Source organism: Dasypus novemcinctus, chromosome 4, assembly GCF_030445035.2.
Source record: "Dasypus novemcinctus isolate mDasNov1 chromosome 4, mDasNov1.1.hap2, whole genome shotgun sequence".
Lineage (NCBI taxonomy): Eukaryota > Metazoa > Chordata > Mammalia > Cingulata > Dasypodidae > Dasypus > Dasypus novemcinctus.
The window spans coordinates 65,583,843-65,600,608 of record NC_080676.1 but is presented as its reverse complement, the minus strand read 5'-3'; the positions used below and the strand labels follow the sequence as shown (position 1 = coordinate 65,600,608).

General features: G+C 38.2%; 1 protein-coding gene across 1 annotated transcript in view; it reads right to left on the bottom strand.

Moving 5' to 3' along the window:
• The window catches only part of CLDN16 (claudin 16), a 102,629-nt gene that overhangs the window by 31,029 nt on the left and 54,834 nt on the right, over positions 1 to 16,766 (bottom strand). The window contains exons 2-3 of the mRNA XM_004460835.5: positions 11,151 to 11,400; positions 5,817 to 5,900 (exon numbers count right to left, since the gene is read on the bottom strand). The gene's annotated coding sequence lies outside the window, so the exon portion shown is untranslated. The remainder of the gene's footprint in view (positions 1 to 5,816; positions 5,901 to 11,150; positions 11,401 to 16,766) is intronic.

Genomic DNA, 16,766 nt, shown 5'->3' with positions numbered 1-16,766 from the left:
CTTTGATCTTTAAGAATTTAATCTCCATGATAATAGGAACTGTGTGACTAGCTTTATTGAATGTTTGGGATCAGTAAACATTTATTAACTGAATGAATAAATGAATGATGAACGAATAAGTACTGTGCGTATGATGCTAGGCACTAGAAATTCATCAGTGAACAAGACATCCAAGTGGGGGAAAGGGATTCAATAAATATTTAGGCTCTCAACAGATATTTTCTGTCAGTCTTTCAGATAAAGACACAAGCTTACTGCAAGCATTCTTAAGGGATCCTTCTAAGATGGCCCAGTACTTATATGGTTTGTTTGGAACATATTTTACAGTCAAGAGGCAGGACATTTTGGAAAACACTGGATTGGAACTGGCTTCAGTTCAAGGTACACATATGACTTTCTTAGCTTATTCTAAGGGTAGTGGAACTTTGACAATGGTCAGTAAATTGGATCTTTTTTAGGTAGCAAATCCATATAGTTGAGGCTCAAAACAAAGAATTCAAATAAATGTTTTTACCTTTAACGCAAATGAATTAAAGATATATATTCCAGTTTTTAGAGAATTAACTGAAAGAACTCTTTCACATCCTCATTTTTGTCTTATTTATAGTTTATTGTTTATTTCCATGATTTCATTTATACTGAAAGACACAATTGGAAGAGCATAAAATCAACATTTTACAGATAAGAAAATGAGGACCATTTCAGTGATTTATTTAACATGAAAAAGCTAGAAAGTGGCAGAACCAGGGTTTGAATCCAAGACAATCAAAGGAGAACACAGGCAGGCATCCAATGGAAATTGTGAAAGCTAACCCACATGAGTCATGGAAATGGAAGTACTCTGGGGAGAACAAAACTTGGCAAGTGTTCAGGCACAGGCTTTCTCTCCACCTGTTACCTGTCCAAAATCCTGACTCATTAAAACCCAAAATCTGGAAACTCAGATGTAATATCTACATCCACTATTGAAAAGGATGGAATTGGGGCTTGACGCTCATGGTAGTTGGACTGTCATTCTGGTTCTATTCTAAAAAAGTTCTCCACTAAAACTATGAAGCAAGTTACTTTACTCCTTTGAATTTACCAGGGAAACAGTTTCATCTAATCTGCCCTCAGGGAGGCGGCAAAACTGAGTGACATCACACATGAGAGGTGGAAGTTTTTATTGTATATACATTCTGTTTTATATATATGTGGAAACTTTGCATAAGTTCCATCCTCTTCTAGAAAGGCCTTCTCCCACTCCTGTCTTTCTGTCGTCTCCCAGTTCTACCTGCTGAGATTGTCTCCCATCTTCTTTTTGTGATTCCTCATTTGCATGTAATCTCACCTTGAAATTAACATTAACTCTTAACAATTAATTCTTAATAACCTAACAATTATTATTATTATAAACATTTATTGAAGGCTTATTATATGTCATGGCCTGTGTTAATTGCTTTTCCAGTATTACCTCTTTTCATTCTCCCAAAAATAATAAGTAGGAGCTACTATTACTAACATCATTTTATAGATGAGGAAATGGATGGTTAGGGTGATAATTTAACTTACCCTATTTTCACAACTGGTAAATAATGGAGCCCAACCTGGGTCTGTCTAGTTCCAGATCCAAACCCAGATCCAAGTCAGATCCAAACTCAGGTCTTTCTGACTCCAGAGTATGTGGTCCTAACAGCAATGTATATATAGGTATCTACCTCAAAGTTATCACCACACACTTCCCAATTAGATCCCTGGAGCCCAGGATTACAACTAGAAGGGGCCTTGGAGATGATCTTGTTCGGTCCCCTCATTTCATAGATGAGGAAAATGAGGGCCCATGAGGAAGGCATCTTGCCCAAGATGACATAGCTGTTAATGAGAGAGGTGAGACCCCAACTTCCTCCACTTTGCACTTTCCACAGGGATTGCAAGATTCATAAGGGCAGGAAAGGTACCTGCCTCATCCTCTTATCCCTAGTATCATTTCACATACAACTTGCTGATAGCAAATGCTTAAAGAATTAAATTTTGTTGGAATTCTTTGTGATCAGCGATTACAAATTAGAACACACAGGTATCAGAGCATGTCATGGTTATTAACATATATAATTTACAAACTAGTAACTGTAAATTATTTGTACATCTAAAGAGATGGTAAACAGGGAACCTGAAAACACTGCCTTTTCTATCAGGGACCAAGTAAGTTCTGCTAAGATAAACTAATTTAAAGAGATGAAACTAACTAAAAATGACAAAGCCAAAATCCACGCCTGGTGTTCCAACACTTATGATAGTAGGAGACTAGTCAAGTGACTCCAATCTTCATTTTAGTGAAAAGTTCCAACCACAGAATTTCAAATATCAGTGAAAAAAACATAGTTTTTGGGGGGGTCAACTGCATTAGCAGTATTTCCTTTGTATCTCCTTTACCACATTACTCTTCACTGTCTTTCTAAAGATTCCCATCACTATCAGGATAAAATATAGAACATCCACCATGGCATACAAGATCTTCCCCAAATGTTTTCTGTTTCACTAGATTCACCTAATATGACTCCCCAATATGCAGCCTGTTTTCTTTCCATTCTAAAATATATACAGTTTCTTTAAAGCAATGACACTATCTCTGGCCTCTGAACAAAGGCACTTTCCTCTTCCTGGAAGATCCCTCCTCTTCGCCTTCTCCTCTCTCCACCGAACTCCTCTGCCTCCTACTAGATTCTGGTTTCATAACCTTCTAAATGATTGATTCTAAATCTTGGTTGATCATCAGAATCCCCTGGGGAGTTTTTATCAGAATGAGCATGCCCACAGAGATGATAATTTCCAGGCACTGTAATTTTTATAAAGATCTCCAGGGGATCCTAGGGAATCATTGTCTTAATTAACTCCTCTGAAACTACTCCCTATTACATCAGTTATCAGACTGTAATTCCTTCCTCCTGGGTTATGAGACATGATTTCCATTTTTCTAATTCTAGAGAAGACTGGATTAGTAAATAAATAAATGAAGTTGGCAAATCATCAAATTTTTTGCTCAAACTCTTTCTTCTGCCTACAATATGACCATATTTACCCCTTTATTTTCTGATATTTTGTTCAAATTCTCCTTATTAATTTAGGTTTCCTATATAATCTCATGGCAGATATTTTTTGTGTATTTTTCTCACAAAACTTTATAGTCTGACATATGTATTTATTTGCACATCTCACTCACTGAGTTCTAAGCTCCTGAAGTCAGAGAACAAGTCTTTTTCAATTTTGTGATTCCTTCAGCAACTATCAACATAGTCCATCCATCTTGAAGTCAAAACTTTGTATTTCTTTAATTTTCTAATCATTTATATCACTGTTATATCATCACATAACATCCTACAGAAATATCTCTAATACTATTGATCTCATGTAAAAGCTGTACATTCTTAAACAAAAATTAAGTACCACCCTCATGGTAATTCATGTATACAGTAATTTAACCAACAGGGAGAGAGATGAGGTTTTAAACTTTGGGGGTGGGGCATAATCAATACTATGATGAGGCACCTTGCCATCCTGCACAAGGGCTAGGGAAAATCGTATATGTTCAAACTGGATAGGGAAACGGACTTTGGCCCAGTGGTTAGGGCGTCCGTCTACCATATGGGAGGTCCGCGGTTCAAACCCCAGGCCTCCTTGACCCGTGTGGAGCTGGCCATGCGCAGCGCTGATGTGCGCAAGGAGTGCCGTGCCATGCAAGGGTGTCCCCCGCGTGAGAGCCCCACGCGCAAGGAGTGCGCCCGTGAGGAAAGCCGCCCAGCGTGAAAAGAAAGAGCAGCCTGCCCAGGAATGGCGCCACCCACACTTCCCGTGCCGCTGACGACAACAGAAGCGGACAAAGAAACAAGACACAGCGAATAGACACCAAGAACAGACAACCAGGGGAGGGGGGGAAATTAAATAAATAAATCTTTAAAAAAAAATAAAAAAAAAAAAAATAACAAACTGAATAAAAGATTCTTAATTATAAATAAACTGGTAATTGATGGGTTTTGCACAATTTCATGTAAAATCAGTGATGTGCGTTAGCTTATACTTTGTGCCTCATCCATCCAACTCTGATGTTCCTTCAGGGTCCAGCTATGCCCAGGAGGACCTGCCAGTAAAAGTAGTACTGAGTATACAAAATGGTTGTAATGCTTGGTAAAATTAGGAAGCTGGTTATTAGAATTATTGTGCCAGATGTGAGGATCTGAGATCCAGAGGCTGGACAATGAAGACATAAGTTTGGTGCTAAGTAGTTAATCGGGGATAAAAGAGGGAAAAGCTAAGCTGAGAGAGAGGTAAAGAAATGGACAAAGATTGGCAAAATAAAGTCAATATAGGAAAGCATGTTGGAGTTGGAGAAGCTGAATTCTCTAAAAGTGAAAAACCTGTAGAGCATTCATTTTGCATTAACCCGCTTTGCTCATTGAGTAGAAGACTTTTTAAAAAAATTTTTAAAGATACTTAGATTATACAGATGTCATATAAAAAATACAGGGGATTCCCATATGTCCCGCTCCCCACACTTCCTGCATTTTCCCACATTAACAACATCCTTCATTAGTAAGGTACATCCATTGCAATTGATGAACACATTTTGGAGCATTGCCACTAAGCAAGAATTAAAGTTTACATTGTAGTTCACAGAGGTAGAAGACTCGTAAAGGGAATATACTAGGATTACCTGTAAATGCTGAATAAATAGATAAATGATATATATGTGTAAATGCATGAATGAATATTGTTTCAACTTATGGCCATGATGTCAAGTACTGCCATCATACACCCTGTTCTTTTTAAACTCCCTGCAATCCTCTTTGTGCAGGAATACCTAAGTCTCCCAGCTGTAATCTGGCTGAAGCACAAAACAAACTGGTTTCTCCTTCATGAGCCATGTTCATGTGAGGCATTTCCTCTTACTCCTGTGCATCTGAGTCATGTGCTCTGCTTACAGCTGATTTCCTGCATGCCAACTGCCTTCTCTGAGTGACCTAACTCAGACATATAATGTGACTACATTCATACCCTGGCATTCCAAAAAGCCCAGGTATTGAAGCAAAATTAAATGCTAAATCTGCAAAACAAAATAAAACAGCCTAAATCCCTTTGATCTTTAACATTTGCAAAAAAGGAGTCTGTATGATATTAAGCAAACACTATTTCTTTCACCTTCAGGAATTATAAGTTAAAAGAAAACAAAGGTGTGCTTCTTCTTTATCCTAAAGTTCATCTCACTAACTGAAATTTAAACATCCCGTCTGAAGAAATAAAAATGACAGGGGTGAGGAATGGAAAAAGAATCAGAAAGAAAGCATGTCAAAATAACACACAAGTTACCTCTGAAAGTTTTGTAAGCATGTGCCCCTATTTATAAGAATTATAGTATAGATATAAATCCCAAAGACCTTTAAATCTAATGCTATTTATACTAATTTAAATTTTTGCTCTGTACCTTTATTTTGAAGATGTCAAATCCAGTGATAGACCTACTCTCTTTGCTTATATTCTAATAATAATGCTGAAAATTAATGCAAACATAGTATTAAAACTCAGCCTAGACTAATGTAAATTTATTTAAATCTTTTAGGCATTGTAGCCTTCAGCTCTCTTTTTAAAATAACAAACTCTCTTTTCTGTTTATTTTAGCAAACCTGTATTTTTGTCATTTTTAAAATAAATGAACAAACCGGTATTTTTGTCCTTTTTAAAAAAGTACATTAGTATCAACTGAACAACTGAAAATAATAAGTCATTTGTTTGGATTCAGCCAGATAAATTGGTGTCTGGGAAGGGAGAGAACTCACAAATCTTACCCGTGGAATTCCACATGTTGCATCTATTAGGTTAAACCACAAGAAGATTGTTTCCTAATCAAATGGCTAGCAGCGAGTCCCGTCCTGCAAAGCAATAAAAAATGGAACATTTCAGGGTGTTAGAAAAGGCAGGAGGAAAGGGAATTAAACATTCAGCTTGCCACTCCTTCATAAAGTTCCAAGAAAGGTTTAAGCTGAGAAAATAAGTTTATAAGCTGTGAAATTTTTTTCTGGGTTTAAAGCTTTCCTGGAACTTGTTGATAGTTTACAACTTTGGTCCTGTACACATTAGAGAAGATGATTCTGATTCTGCCTTAGGGATCCCTCCCCCACACCCACCCTCATCCCCCCCCCCCCACACACACACACATATACAAAGGAGAGCAAGCCAGAAAGAAGCAGTTGTGGCAACTTCTGCACTGGAGAGAAAATAGAGAAACCTAAGGTTGCTCCCATTGATTGTTGGTCCCACTTCTCTGGAAGATCCATCTGGATTCTTGGGATCTGGAGGTCTTTTAATCTGCTTTTTCATCTTTCCAGAACTCTTCTATGTATGAGTTCTATGATTTTATGAGATATAACCTGACAAATTATAATTCTACTGCTGAAAATGGGTAGGGACCCATACGTTCCTCACCCAGAAGGGAAGATAAGCACCTGAGACTAGAGTTCAGCTCCTAGGAAGGTTCTTCTTCACAAAAGCGAGAGGAATGGAAGAGTTAGAAGTTTCTTACAAGTACGATGAGTTTGTTTTTTTGGTTTTTTTTTTGAGTTTTTTAATTGCATGGGAACTATATATAAGCATCTTCAGGTCCCTTGCCAGACTACCAAAACAATACTATATTTTATTTTAAATATAGTAATTATAGTCTTATATTTTAAAATGTATGTAGACAATCTGGGCATTTTGAAATATATATCCCTGTCATGTATTTTCTATATCATTTACTGGTTCTGAAGAACTCATTTATGCAGAAAAATGTTGCCTGAACACTACTAGAAATTGGATAATTAAAGCTGACTGGAAGCGGATTTGGCCCAATGGATAGGGCATCTGCCTACCACATGGGAGGTCCGCAGCTCAAACCCCAGGCCTCCTTGACCTGTGTGGAGCTGGCCCATGCACAGTGCTGATGTGTGCAAGGAGTGCCCTGCCATGCAGTGTGTCCCCTGCGAAGAGGAGCCCTACATGCAAGGAATGTGCCCCCCTAAGGATGGCACAAAAGAAAGTGCAGCCTGCCCAAGAGTGGCGCTGCACACACAGAGAGCTGACACAGCAAGATGACGCAACAAAAAGAAACACAGATTCCTGGTGCCACTGATAAGGATAGAGGCGGTCACAGAAGAACACACAGCAAATGGACACAGAGAACAGACAACTGGGGGCGGGGAAGGGGAGAGAAATAAATAAATAATCTTTAAAAAAAAATTAAAGCTGACTAAGAGTTCTGTTCCTAGTTGCTCACAACCTATCTTGAGCACAATAGCATTATTTAGGGCAATATAAATTAGCTAAATACAAGGTGCTATATTTGAACTATATTTAAGGCATACTCCTCTCACTTATGAAGTACAGAAAAGGAGAGAATCTCAGAAACTTCATGGTGAAAACAGAATTAAGTCAAAATTTCTCTACTTAAACTTGCCAAGCAGATTAAGATTCAGGGAACATATTTTTTTCATGAATGAGTCACTCATAAAAATATAGCCTGTTCTTAAACTGTATGCTTAATGAAACTATTCTTAAAATATTTCCATCATCATAGATGTGCAGTAACAATTTGTGAGCTAATAGATTCAGTGACACCCTGAAGATGGCAGGAGGTTATGGATGAGAACAGGGGGCAGGATGGTTGAATCAATGGACTAAGGCTCTAGAAGACCCAGGTTTCATCCACCAGCTCAGACCTTGATTCTTTATTTCAGAAAAATAATTTCGCTGCTCTGAACCTCATTTTCCACATAAAGGAAGGGAAGGAAGTTTTCAACAATTTAAAAGTCTTATTCTAAATTGGAGTTCTAAACCTACATATGTCAAACAATGGACACTTGAGAGAAAAAAATAAAAGAAGGCAAAACAAAGGGGCTGCTTCTTGAAGGGTCAGGTAGATGTAAGTAGCCAGAACTCAAACTCACCCAAGTGCAATAAGGATTAAGATACAGGCATAAATATAAGGGAGAAGACAAAGGTAGGGGTCAAAGCCTGAAGCCAATAATCAGAAAACAGGAACTAGGCTGGGTGGAGCTGAAGGAGCAGGCCTGAACAAGCAGGTCAGATACTACCTACCTGCTTTAGAAAGATCCTGACACCTAAGGCAGATCTTTGCCAAACTCTAGTTTTATATTTCCCCTTTAAGAAAGCACTGAAAGAAAACTGATTTAGAAATAATTTCTAGGTGGCAAGAGCCCTTTTATACACTTCCACAAAGCCAGCTTGTTTAATTCCAGTTTGCTTTTGAGGAAACTAAAATTTAGGGAATTTTAGTAGCTTGCCCACTGTTGAGGGCACATAAAGAGCTGGAGGTCAATCCTGAAAGGTTCTGGCACTAACCCCATGTGGTGATGAGTTCTCTGGCTGACAGCAATGTTTGCCTCTTTTTTTTCCATTCCATTCCAGGGAATGGAATGGAAAAAAAAAAAAATCTATGAGTGCTACCTAAATGAAAGATCTATCGCTAGCCAGTCTTCACATACAGCAAGTTTGTCAGCATGTGAATGCTGTAGGCAAAAAAGAAGGCTAGGGAAGTAGGGCCTGGGACCTAGAGATGATCACCGCCTACACTGGGACAGGTGCTCAGAGCCAGACTAATACCTCTGAGGTGCAAGAGCCAACAGCTTAGAAGGCAGAGAATAGAAACAAAAGATTTGGTGGTTCGTGGACAGGCAGTAGCCATCCAGACAGATGTTTAATTGCTTGGCACAACAGCTATGTGGGCTTCAATGTTAGGGAGTATGGGGGCTGGCAATATACAGAACCAAGGAGAATGGTAGAAAGGTTGATGGAAGGCATCTAGGTGCCTGACTTAAGGCTAGGATTCAGGAGTGGGCAAAATCATAGCTGTCAGTTGAATTGGATAGAATAATGAATATTGCCTGTGGTTATATCAGTGAACAAAACAAAACAAAAAACAAAAAACACCCTGTCTTCATAGAATGTACTTTCTAGTGGAAGAAGGAAACCAAGTTAATGGCTTGGAGTTATGTACCCCCAAAAAATATGTTCTTAATCTCAATCCATTTTAAATAGGACTTCTTGGTGAGGTTGCTTCATTTAAGGTGTGACCCAACTAAATCAGGATGGATCTTAATGCTATTACTAAGGGCCTTATAGAGAAGGTGGCAGAGAGAAAGATCGCAGGAAGTAGTTAGAAGCTGGAAGTCAACAGAACCCAGATGAGAAAGGAGAATAGGCTTCCCTGTGCACTCCCATGTGAAGGGAGAGTTAAGGAACATCAAAGATTGCTGGCCACTCAGAAGATCCTGACCCTGGGAAGCAAGCCTTCTAGCCTACGAAACCATGAGTCAATAAATTCCTGTTGTTAAACCAACCCATTGTATGGTATTTGTTTTAGCAGCCAGGAAACTAATACACCAAAGTATCAAGGAACAAGGCAAGAACATAATTTCAAGAGAAGATACTAGTGGAAAACTGAGAAAATCAGAGTCTGATTTGTGTCTCCCTGCTTGAACTATTAGCTTGCTTATATCTTATTAAATGCCTTCATAATAGGGATACATTTGGTCTCAAAGACTGGAGTGGGATTGAACCTGCAAGGATAGAGTTAGGAAGAATGAGAGAGCAGGAAATTCACTATTCATGTCAGAAGATATATTAAAAGGAAATTATCATGAACAAATATGTATCTCTCACAGATATGTGATTTAGTCATATTGCATGATTGCCTGTATGAGATATTTAATAATCATGAGTACATACATGACCATAACACAGTATAGGTTGCACAGTACATAACTCTAGTTCATCACTCAGATCATAGCCTATGTGAATTACACCTCAAGATTGAATTTTGATGAAAGAACACGTCTTTCCATTCAATCTTAAAGACTCACAAACTATCAGAGCTAGAAGACTGCTAATAGATTTCTAAATGGGGAAGACACTCAGCCAAGGTTGTATAAGTGCTAGTGAAAATCCCGGATTCAGAACCCATGTTTCCTGAGGGCAGTTTAATGCTCTGTACACCTCCCCCACAATGTCATGTCCCTTTATATAGAAGAATGTCAACTGTTTAGGGTGAAAGCAAATGTTCTCAGTATGTTTCAGCCTTTCTCAGAATATAACTTTTGGTTGAAACTTTGTGCTAATTCTGACTCAGTACACAGAACCGTCACAGGTTTCATCTATCTACACCCACTTTTATTTGAGCGAGGGAAAATAATATGTAGTTCTTCCTTCCACCTAACAAGTCTCAACAAAGCCAAAGCCAGTTTAGACATTTTTCCAGTCATTTTTTTAATGATTTTATGATAATGAGCCTGTCACTCTTTTCCCTAAAGATAGACACAAAGAGATAAATAATAGAATAATTATGATTACATAGAACTCAATTAACAAATTAACATATTTTATTTGTCAACATGGAAAGATGCTCATGATAAACTTTAAATGCAAAAAGCTAATTAATAAACAAAATGCTTAGTAAAGGCTTATTTCACAAAGTATATACATAGCTTTTTAGTTTTTATTTAAAATGGGCGATAATAATAAACACCAAATTTTGAAAAATTCAAAAATTTCCTCTGAGATATACGTTAGATTATTTTAATGGAGGGAGTGATTTACTTATCAAGATTTTCTAATTTTTACATAAATATTTACTGCTTAATAATAGTAATAATAATTTTATTGGTAGCAAGTGACAGAAAACCTAAATCAAACTAGTTTAAACAAGAAAAGGTTTTGGTTAGCTACCATAAGTGAAAAGATGTAAGGAAAGACAGAATTTCAAGTATATTTTATCAGAATTCTGGCTCCATCTCCACAATTCTTTATGTTCTATCCTATCAGAATAGTAGTTTTGTCCTCAGGTTGGCTTCATCATCCTGATATGCTCCACCATACACAGATATGTGCTTCCCATCCAGGAGATGGGAGAATGTCCATGTACTAGGAATTCCCATCAAAATCCCTGTAAATCATGCCACATAGATGAGCTTAAGTCAAATGTGCACCTCAATTCCTATTACTGTGGAAAGAGAAATGAAATGCACTGATTGGCTTAGTTTAAGTTATTGTATAAAGTAATTCCTCCTGCATAACAAGTTACCCAAAACTTAGCAGCTTGAAACAAAACTTTTTACTCATTAACTTACAGTTTCTATGGATCAGGGACACAGGTAGTTCTGATTCAAGGTCTTTCATGACATTGCAATCAAGCTATTATCTGGGGCTGCAGTCTTCTGTGAAGGTGACTGGGGGAGAATCTGGTTCCAAGCTCACTCCATTGTTCTTGGCCAAGTCACAGTTCCTTGCTGGTGATCAGCTGTTGACTTTCTCTGTTACATACATGGGCCTCCTTGTAGGCTCCCTGAGTATCTTCATGATGTGGCAGCTGGCTTCCCACTGAATGTATGGTAGAGAAAAAGAAAGAAGGAGTGTACTCCCAAGGTAGAAGCCACAATCTTCATAGAACCTGACCTCAGAAGCAACATATCATCAATTCCCCCATACTCTATTGGTCACACAGACCAACAGAGTACAATGTGAGGGAGGATTACATTAGCAGTGTGAAAACCAGGAAGAAAGGGCTCATTAAGGACAATCTTGGAGGCTGGCTACCATAGTTATACACAGCATTCTACAGCAAGAATTATCAGCTTCTCTGACATCATATGGGTACCTATCACATGAATTCGATCCCAGTGAGACTTTGGGAAGGAAAAAGACAGGAAAGATTCTGAGCATGTAGCCAATAGGTCTCCACTGCTGCCTGCAACTTTCTATTTTTTACTAATTATTGTAATTGTTTCTGAACCTACCTGAAGTCCCTAAAGATTTTCAAGAATAAATTGGAGGGAAGTGGACTTGGCCCAGTGGTTAGGGCATCCGTCTACCACATGGGAGGTCCGCGGTTCAAACCCCAGGCCTCCTTGACCCATGTGGAGCTGGCCCATGTGCAGTGCTGATGTGCTCAAGGAGTGTCGTGCCATGCAGGGGTGTCCCCGCATAGGGGAGCCCCATGCAGAAGGAGTGTGCCCCATAAGGAGAGCCGCCCAGTGCCAAAGAAAGTACAGCCTGCCCAAGAATGGCACATGGAGAGCTGACACAAGATGACACAACAAAAAGAAACACAGATTTTCGTGCTGCTGACAACAGAAGCGGACAAAGAAGAACATGCAGCAAATAGACACAGATCAGACAACTGGAGGGGGTGGGGAAGGGGAGAGAAATTAAAAAAAAAAAAGAATAAATTGGGGCCAGAAGTTCATAAAGTACATTCCATACAATGCCAATTCTAATGGATTATATGGTGTTATAAGAAGTTCTACCAAAAAAACTGGGTCTGTAGCCAGGGAAGTTCATGAAACAAAATTAAACCAACATGGAAGTGGATTTGGCCCAATGGATAGGGCATCCACCTACCACATAGGAGGTCCAAGGTTCAAACCCAGGGCCTCCTGACCCATGTCATGAGCTGGCCCACACACAGTGCTGATGCACACAAGGAGTGCTGTGCCATGCAGGGGTGCCCCCTTGTAGGGGAGCCCCACACACAAGGAGTGTACCCATAAGGAGAGCCTCCCAGTGCAGAAAAAGCGTAGCCTGACCAGGAATGGTGCTGCATACATGGAGAGCTGACTCAGCAAGATGACTCAACAAAATGAGACACAGATTCTGGGTGCCGCTGACAAGAACACAAGTGGACACAAGAAGAACACACAGTGAATGGACAGAGAGAGCAGACAACTGGTGGTGGGGTGGGGAAGGAGAGAGAAATAAATAAAATTTTAAAAATTAAACCAACAGGGAAATGGATGTGACTCAACCAATTGGGCTCCCATCTGCCATATAGGAGGTCCAGGGTTCAATGCCCAAGACCTCCTGGTGAGGGCAAGCTGGCCCACATGGTGAGCTGGCCTATGCAGAGTGCCAGCCCATACAGGAATGCCACCCTACACAGGGGTGCCACCCTGCACAGAGAAAGTCACCCTACGCAGGAAAGCCCCCCATGTGGGAAAGCGAACCCAAGCAGGAGTGTCAGCCAACACAGAGAGCTGGCATAGCAAGATGACATAAGAGACACAGAAGAGAGAAAATAAGAAGATGTAGCAGAACAGGCTGCTGAGGTGGCGCAAGAGAGTAATTGTCTCTCCCCTACTCCAGAAGGTCCCAAGATCAGTTCCCAGAGCTGCCTAATGAGAATACAAGCAAACACAGAAAATCACACAGCAAATGGACACAGAGAACAGACAGCAGGGGTAATTGAGGGATAGAAAAATAAATAAAATAAATCTTTAAAAAAATTAAGCCAACAGGTTATTTTTTGGACAAAAATTCCTTTCAGCACAAAGCATTTTGTCAATAAATAGATACTATGGAATACTCATTGGCAAATAGTGAATTGGACATTTGGAGAAAATTTTCACCTTGATAATCCTCTAGCTCCAATACATTTATATGCTCCTTGATTGCGCAACAAGCATGCATTAAATGAATATCTACACTGGAAAAAAAGAAAGCACAATTAGACACTTTATAGTCAATTTCATGAAAGTCAAAAATAACAGCAAATTCTTAAAAAAAAAAACCACTAGGTATACAGAAAAACAACAAAAGAACAAAAGAAAAACATCTTATATAGGAAAATAGAGATATGAACAATGATTTCTCATCAGAAATAATATAAGCTAGAAGACAATAAAGAAACACTTTAAAGAACTGAAATAAAACATATCAAAATGAAAAGTCAACCTACAATTCTATATCTAGTGAAAATTTAAAAATGAGGGTGGAACAAGTACTAAATGGGACACTGCACATTTAAGTGCCTGAATAATAATGGTTACTTCACAAATACTACAAAGACTGTGCAATGCCTATTAAGTGGGAGCATACAGTGGGTGCTAGATAAATGTCAGTTAAATAAAAGAATGAAGTAATCTCATTACATTTATGTATTTAGTATCTATGTCATTAAAATAAATTTTTTTTTCAGAAAAAAATAAAGTGAAATAAAGACATATTCAGATAAAAATTGAGGGAATTAGCTTTCAGCAAATCTACACTAATCACAATACTCAAGGAAATTCAAGGATATGGCACCAGACAGAAATTCAGATAAAAGGAAGGGGCTAAAACTGCGGAACATATCTGTAGTATAAAATACCATTTTCTTCTCTTTTCTTAATTTCTTTAAAAATTATTTGAGAATAAAAGAACAATATGGTGAAGTGAGAAGCTTTAGGATTTCATCCCTACAAAGAAGCTTTGAAAAACAGCAGGAATTGGGAAGACACTTTTGCGAAGTTAAAGATTTGTAGTAACAGGAACACCAAATCAAGAAAAAGGCAACTTAAAAATGTAGTGGAAATTGTGGGAAGATGGCATGGGTTTAGGCAGGCAGGGCTCAACTCTCTTCCAAAAACAATGGAGAAAGAGCCAAAAGTTGCCTGAGGGACCTGCTTTGGGGGTCAGAGGACTATGACAGTGCTTCACAATGCCTTAGAGGGTGAAGGACAGAGAAGTGAAGAAACAAAAAATATGAGTTACCAAACCCCCAGGGCAGTTGGGAAGGGTCCTCCTCCCCCTCCCCCAAGATATTAAGCTGGGGCAAAACACCTGACTCACTGCAACTGACTGAAATGGGAACAGACATCTTCCTTCCTGTCAGATATTACAAGGGAAAAGGGAAGGGAGTTGGGGAGATTTTCATCAGTGAATTCAGTCAGTGGAGTCCACTTTGAATCTTGGCTTTGGACAGAACAAAGCAAAGGAAAATGGAGATTTCCTTTCCATGGAAAGGTGCACCAAAGAGCACCATCTGTTCACCAGTCTGGAAATTGCATGGACAATAACTGCTTTTGGGTCTTTCTGTTCTCTAACTCCTGGGAGAATATCTACACCCTATTAGTGAATCCCTGGCATGATTTTGATAACCTAAGCTGGGCAATTTTACAAATTTAGAATAAGTTGAACCAAATATCAAAGAAGAGCTGTGAGAAAGAAAAAAAAAGCAAACAATATACAAGAGAGAGAAATTGGTTATCAGAGTAAATTTACCAACATATTCAGATGCCTAGACATCAGCAAAAATTTACAAGTCATACTAGGAAACAGGAAGAAATGGCCCAGCCAAAGAAACAAACCAAATATCCTGAAGAGATATAGGATTTAAGACAATTAATAAATGATAATAACACAACTCTCCTAAATCAATTTAGTGAATTGAAAGAAAATATGACTGAAGAGATACAGGATATTAAGAAGGCAGTGGGTGAGCATAAAGACATGAGAACAAAAGACATGATGGATAAAATTAAAAATATATTCGAGGCAAATAAGAGCAGATTTGAATTGCTTGAAGACAGAATTAAGTGAATTTGAAGACAGAACATCTGAACTTGAAAAGACAGGAAAACAGAAAGAGGGGGAGAATGGAAAAAATGGAACAAGGTCTCAGAGAATTGAATGACAACATGAAACATACAAATGTATGCATTATGAGTGTCCCAGAAGGAGGAGAGAATGGAAAAGGAAAGGATATTTGAGGAAATAAAGACCAAAAACTTCACAACCCTTATGAAAGACTAAATGTCAAATACAAGGACAATGAACCTCAAGCAGAATAAATCCAAATAGACCTAAGTCAAGATACCTACTATTCAGAATGAAAAATGTCAGAGATAAAGAGAGGATTCTGAATGTAGCAAGAGAAAAGCAAACCATTGCATATAAGGGAATCTCAATAAGATTAAGTTCCAACCTCTCATCAGAAACCATGGAGAAGAGAAGAAAGTTGTATGATGTATTTAAGGTACTGAAAGAAAAATTGCCAGCCAAGAATTCTGTATACATCAAAGCTATCTTCAAAAATGAGAGTGAGTTCGAAATCCTCCACAGGCAAACAAAATCTATTAAAATATATTACAAAAAGACAAGAATTATAAGAGATACCAAAGGGGATGTAGCAGCCTGAAAGGAAAAAAACAAGGGAAAGAGACTTGGAGAAGAGTATAAATGAACATTATTAGGAAGTGTAAATTAAAGGGAAAAAAGAACAGACAATAGTATGATATAATAACAAAAATTCAAAGGACAAAATGGATGAAGTAAGTAATGCCTTACAATAATAACACTGAATGTTAATGGTTTGAACTCTCCAATCAAAAGACATAGACTGATAGAATGGATAAAAAATAAGAGCCATTATATGTTTTCTATAAAAGACTCATTTCAGATGTAAGGGCAAAACCAGGTTAAAAGGACAAGTTGGAAAGGGATGAAGAAGGTCATTATATACTAAAAAAAAAAAAGGGGGGGCAAGAAGAAATAACTATACTAATTTTAGTATATTTAGTAAATTTAGTAAATAAATATACTAATTTTAAATATTTATGCACCTAACCTCAGTGCCTCTAGGTACATGAGGCACACAATGACAAAGCTGAAGAAAGAAATAGATGTCTGTACAATAAAAGTTGGAGATTTCAATACACCACTCTCAGTGTTGGATAGAACAACTGAACAGAGGATGAATAAAGAAGAAGAGAACTTGAATAATATGATAAATGAACTAGACCTAACAGACATCTATAGAGCATTGCACCCCAAAACAGCAGTATATACATTCTTTTCAAGGGCTCATGAACCCTTCTCCAAGATAGACCATATGTTGGTTCACAAGATAAGTTTCAACACTTTCTTGGATCATAAGAGAATGAAGCTGGAAATCAATAACGGACAGAAAAATGAAAAATTCAGTGGGTCAA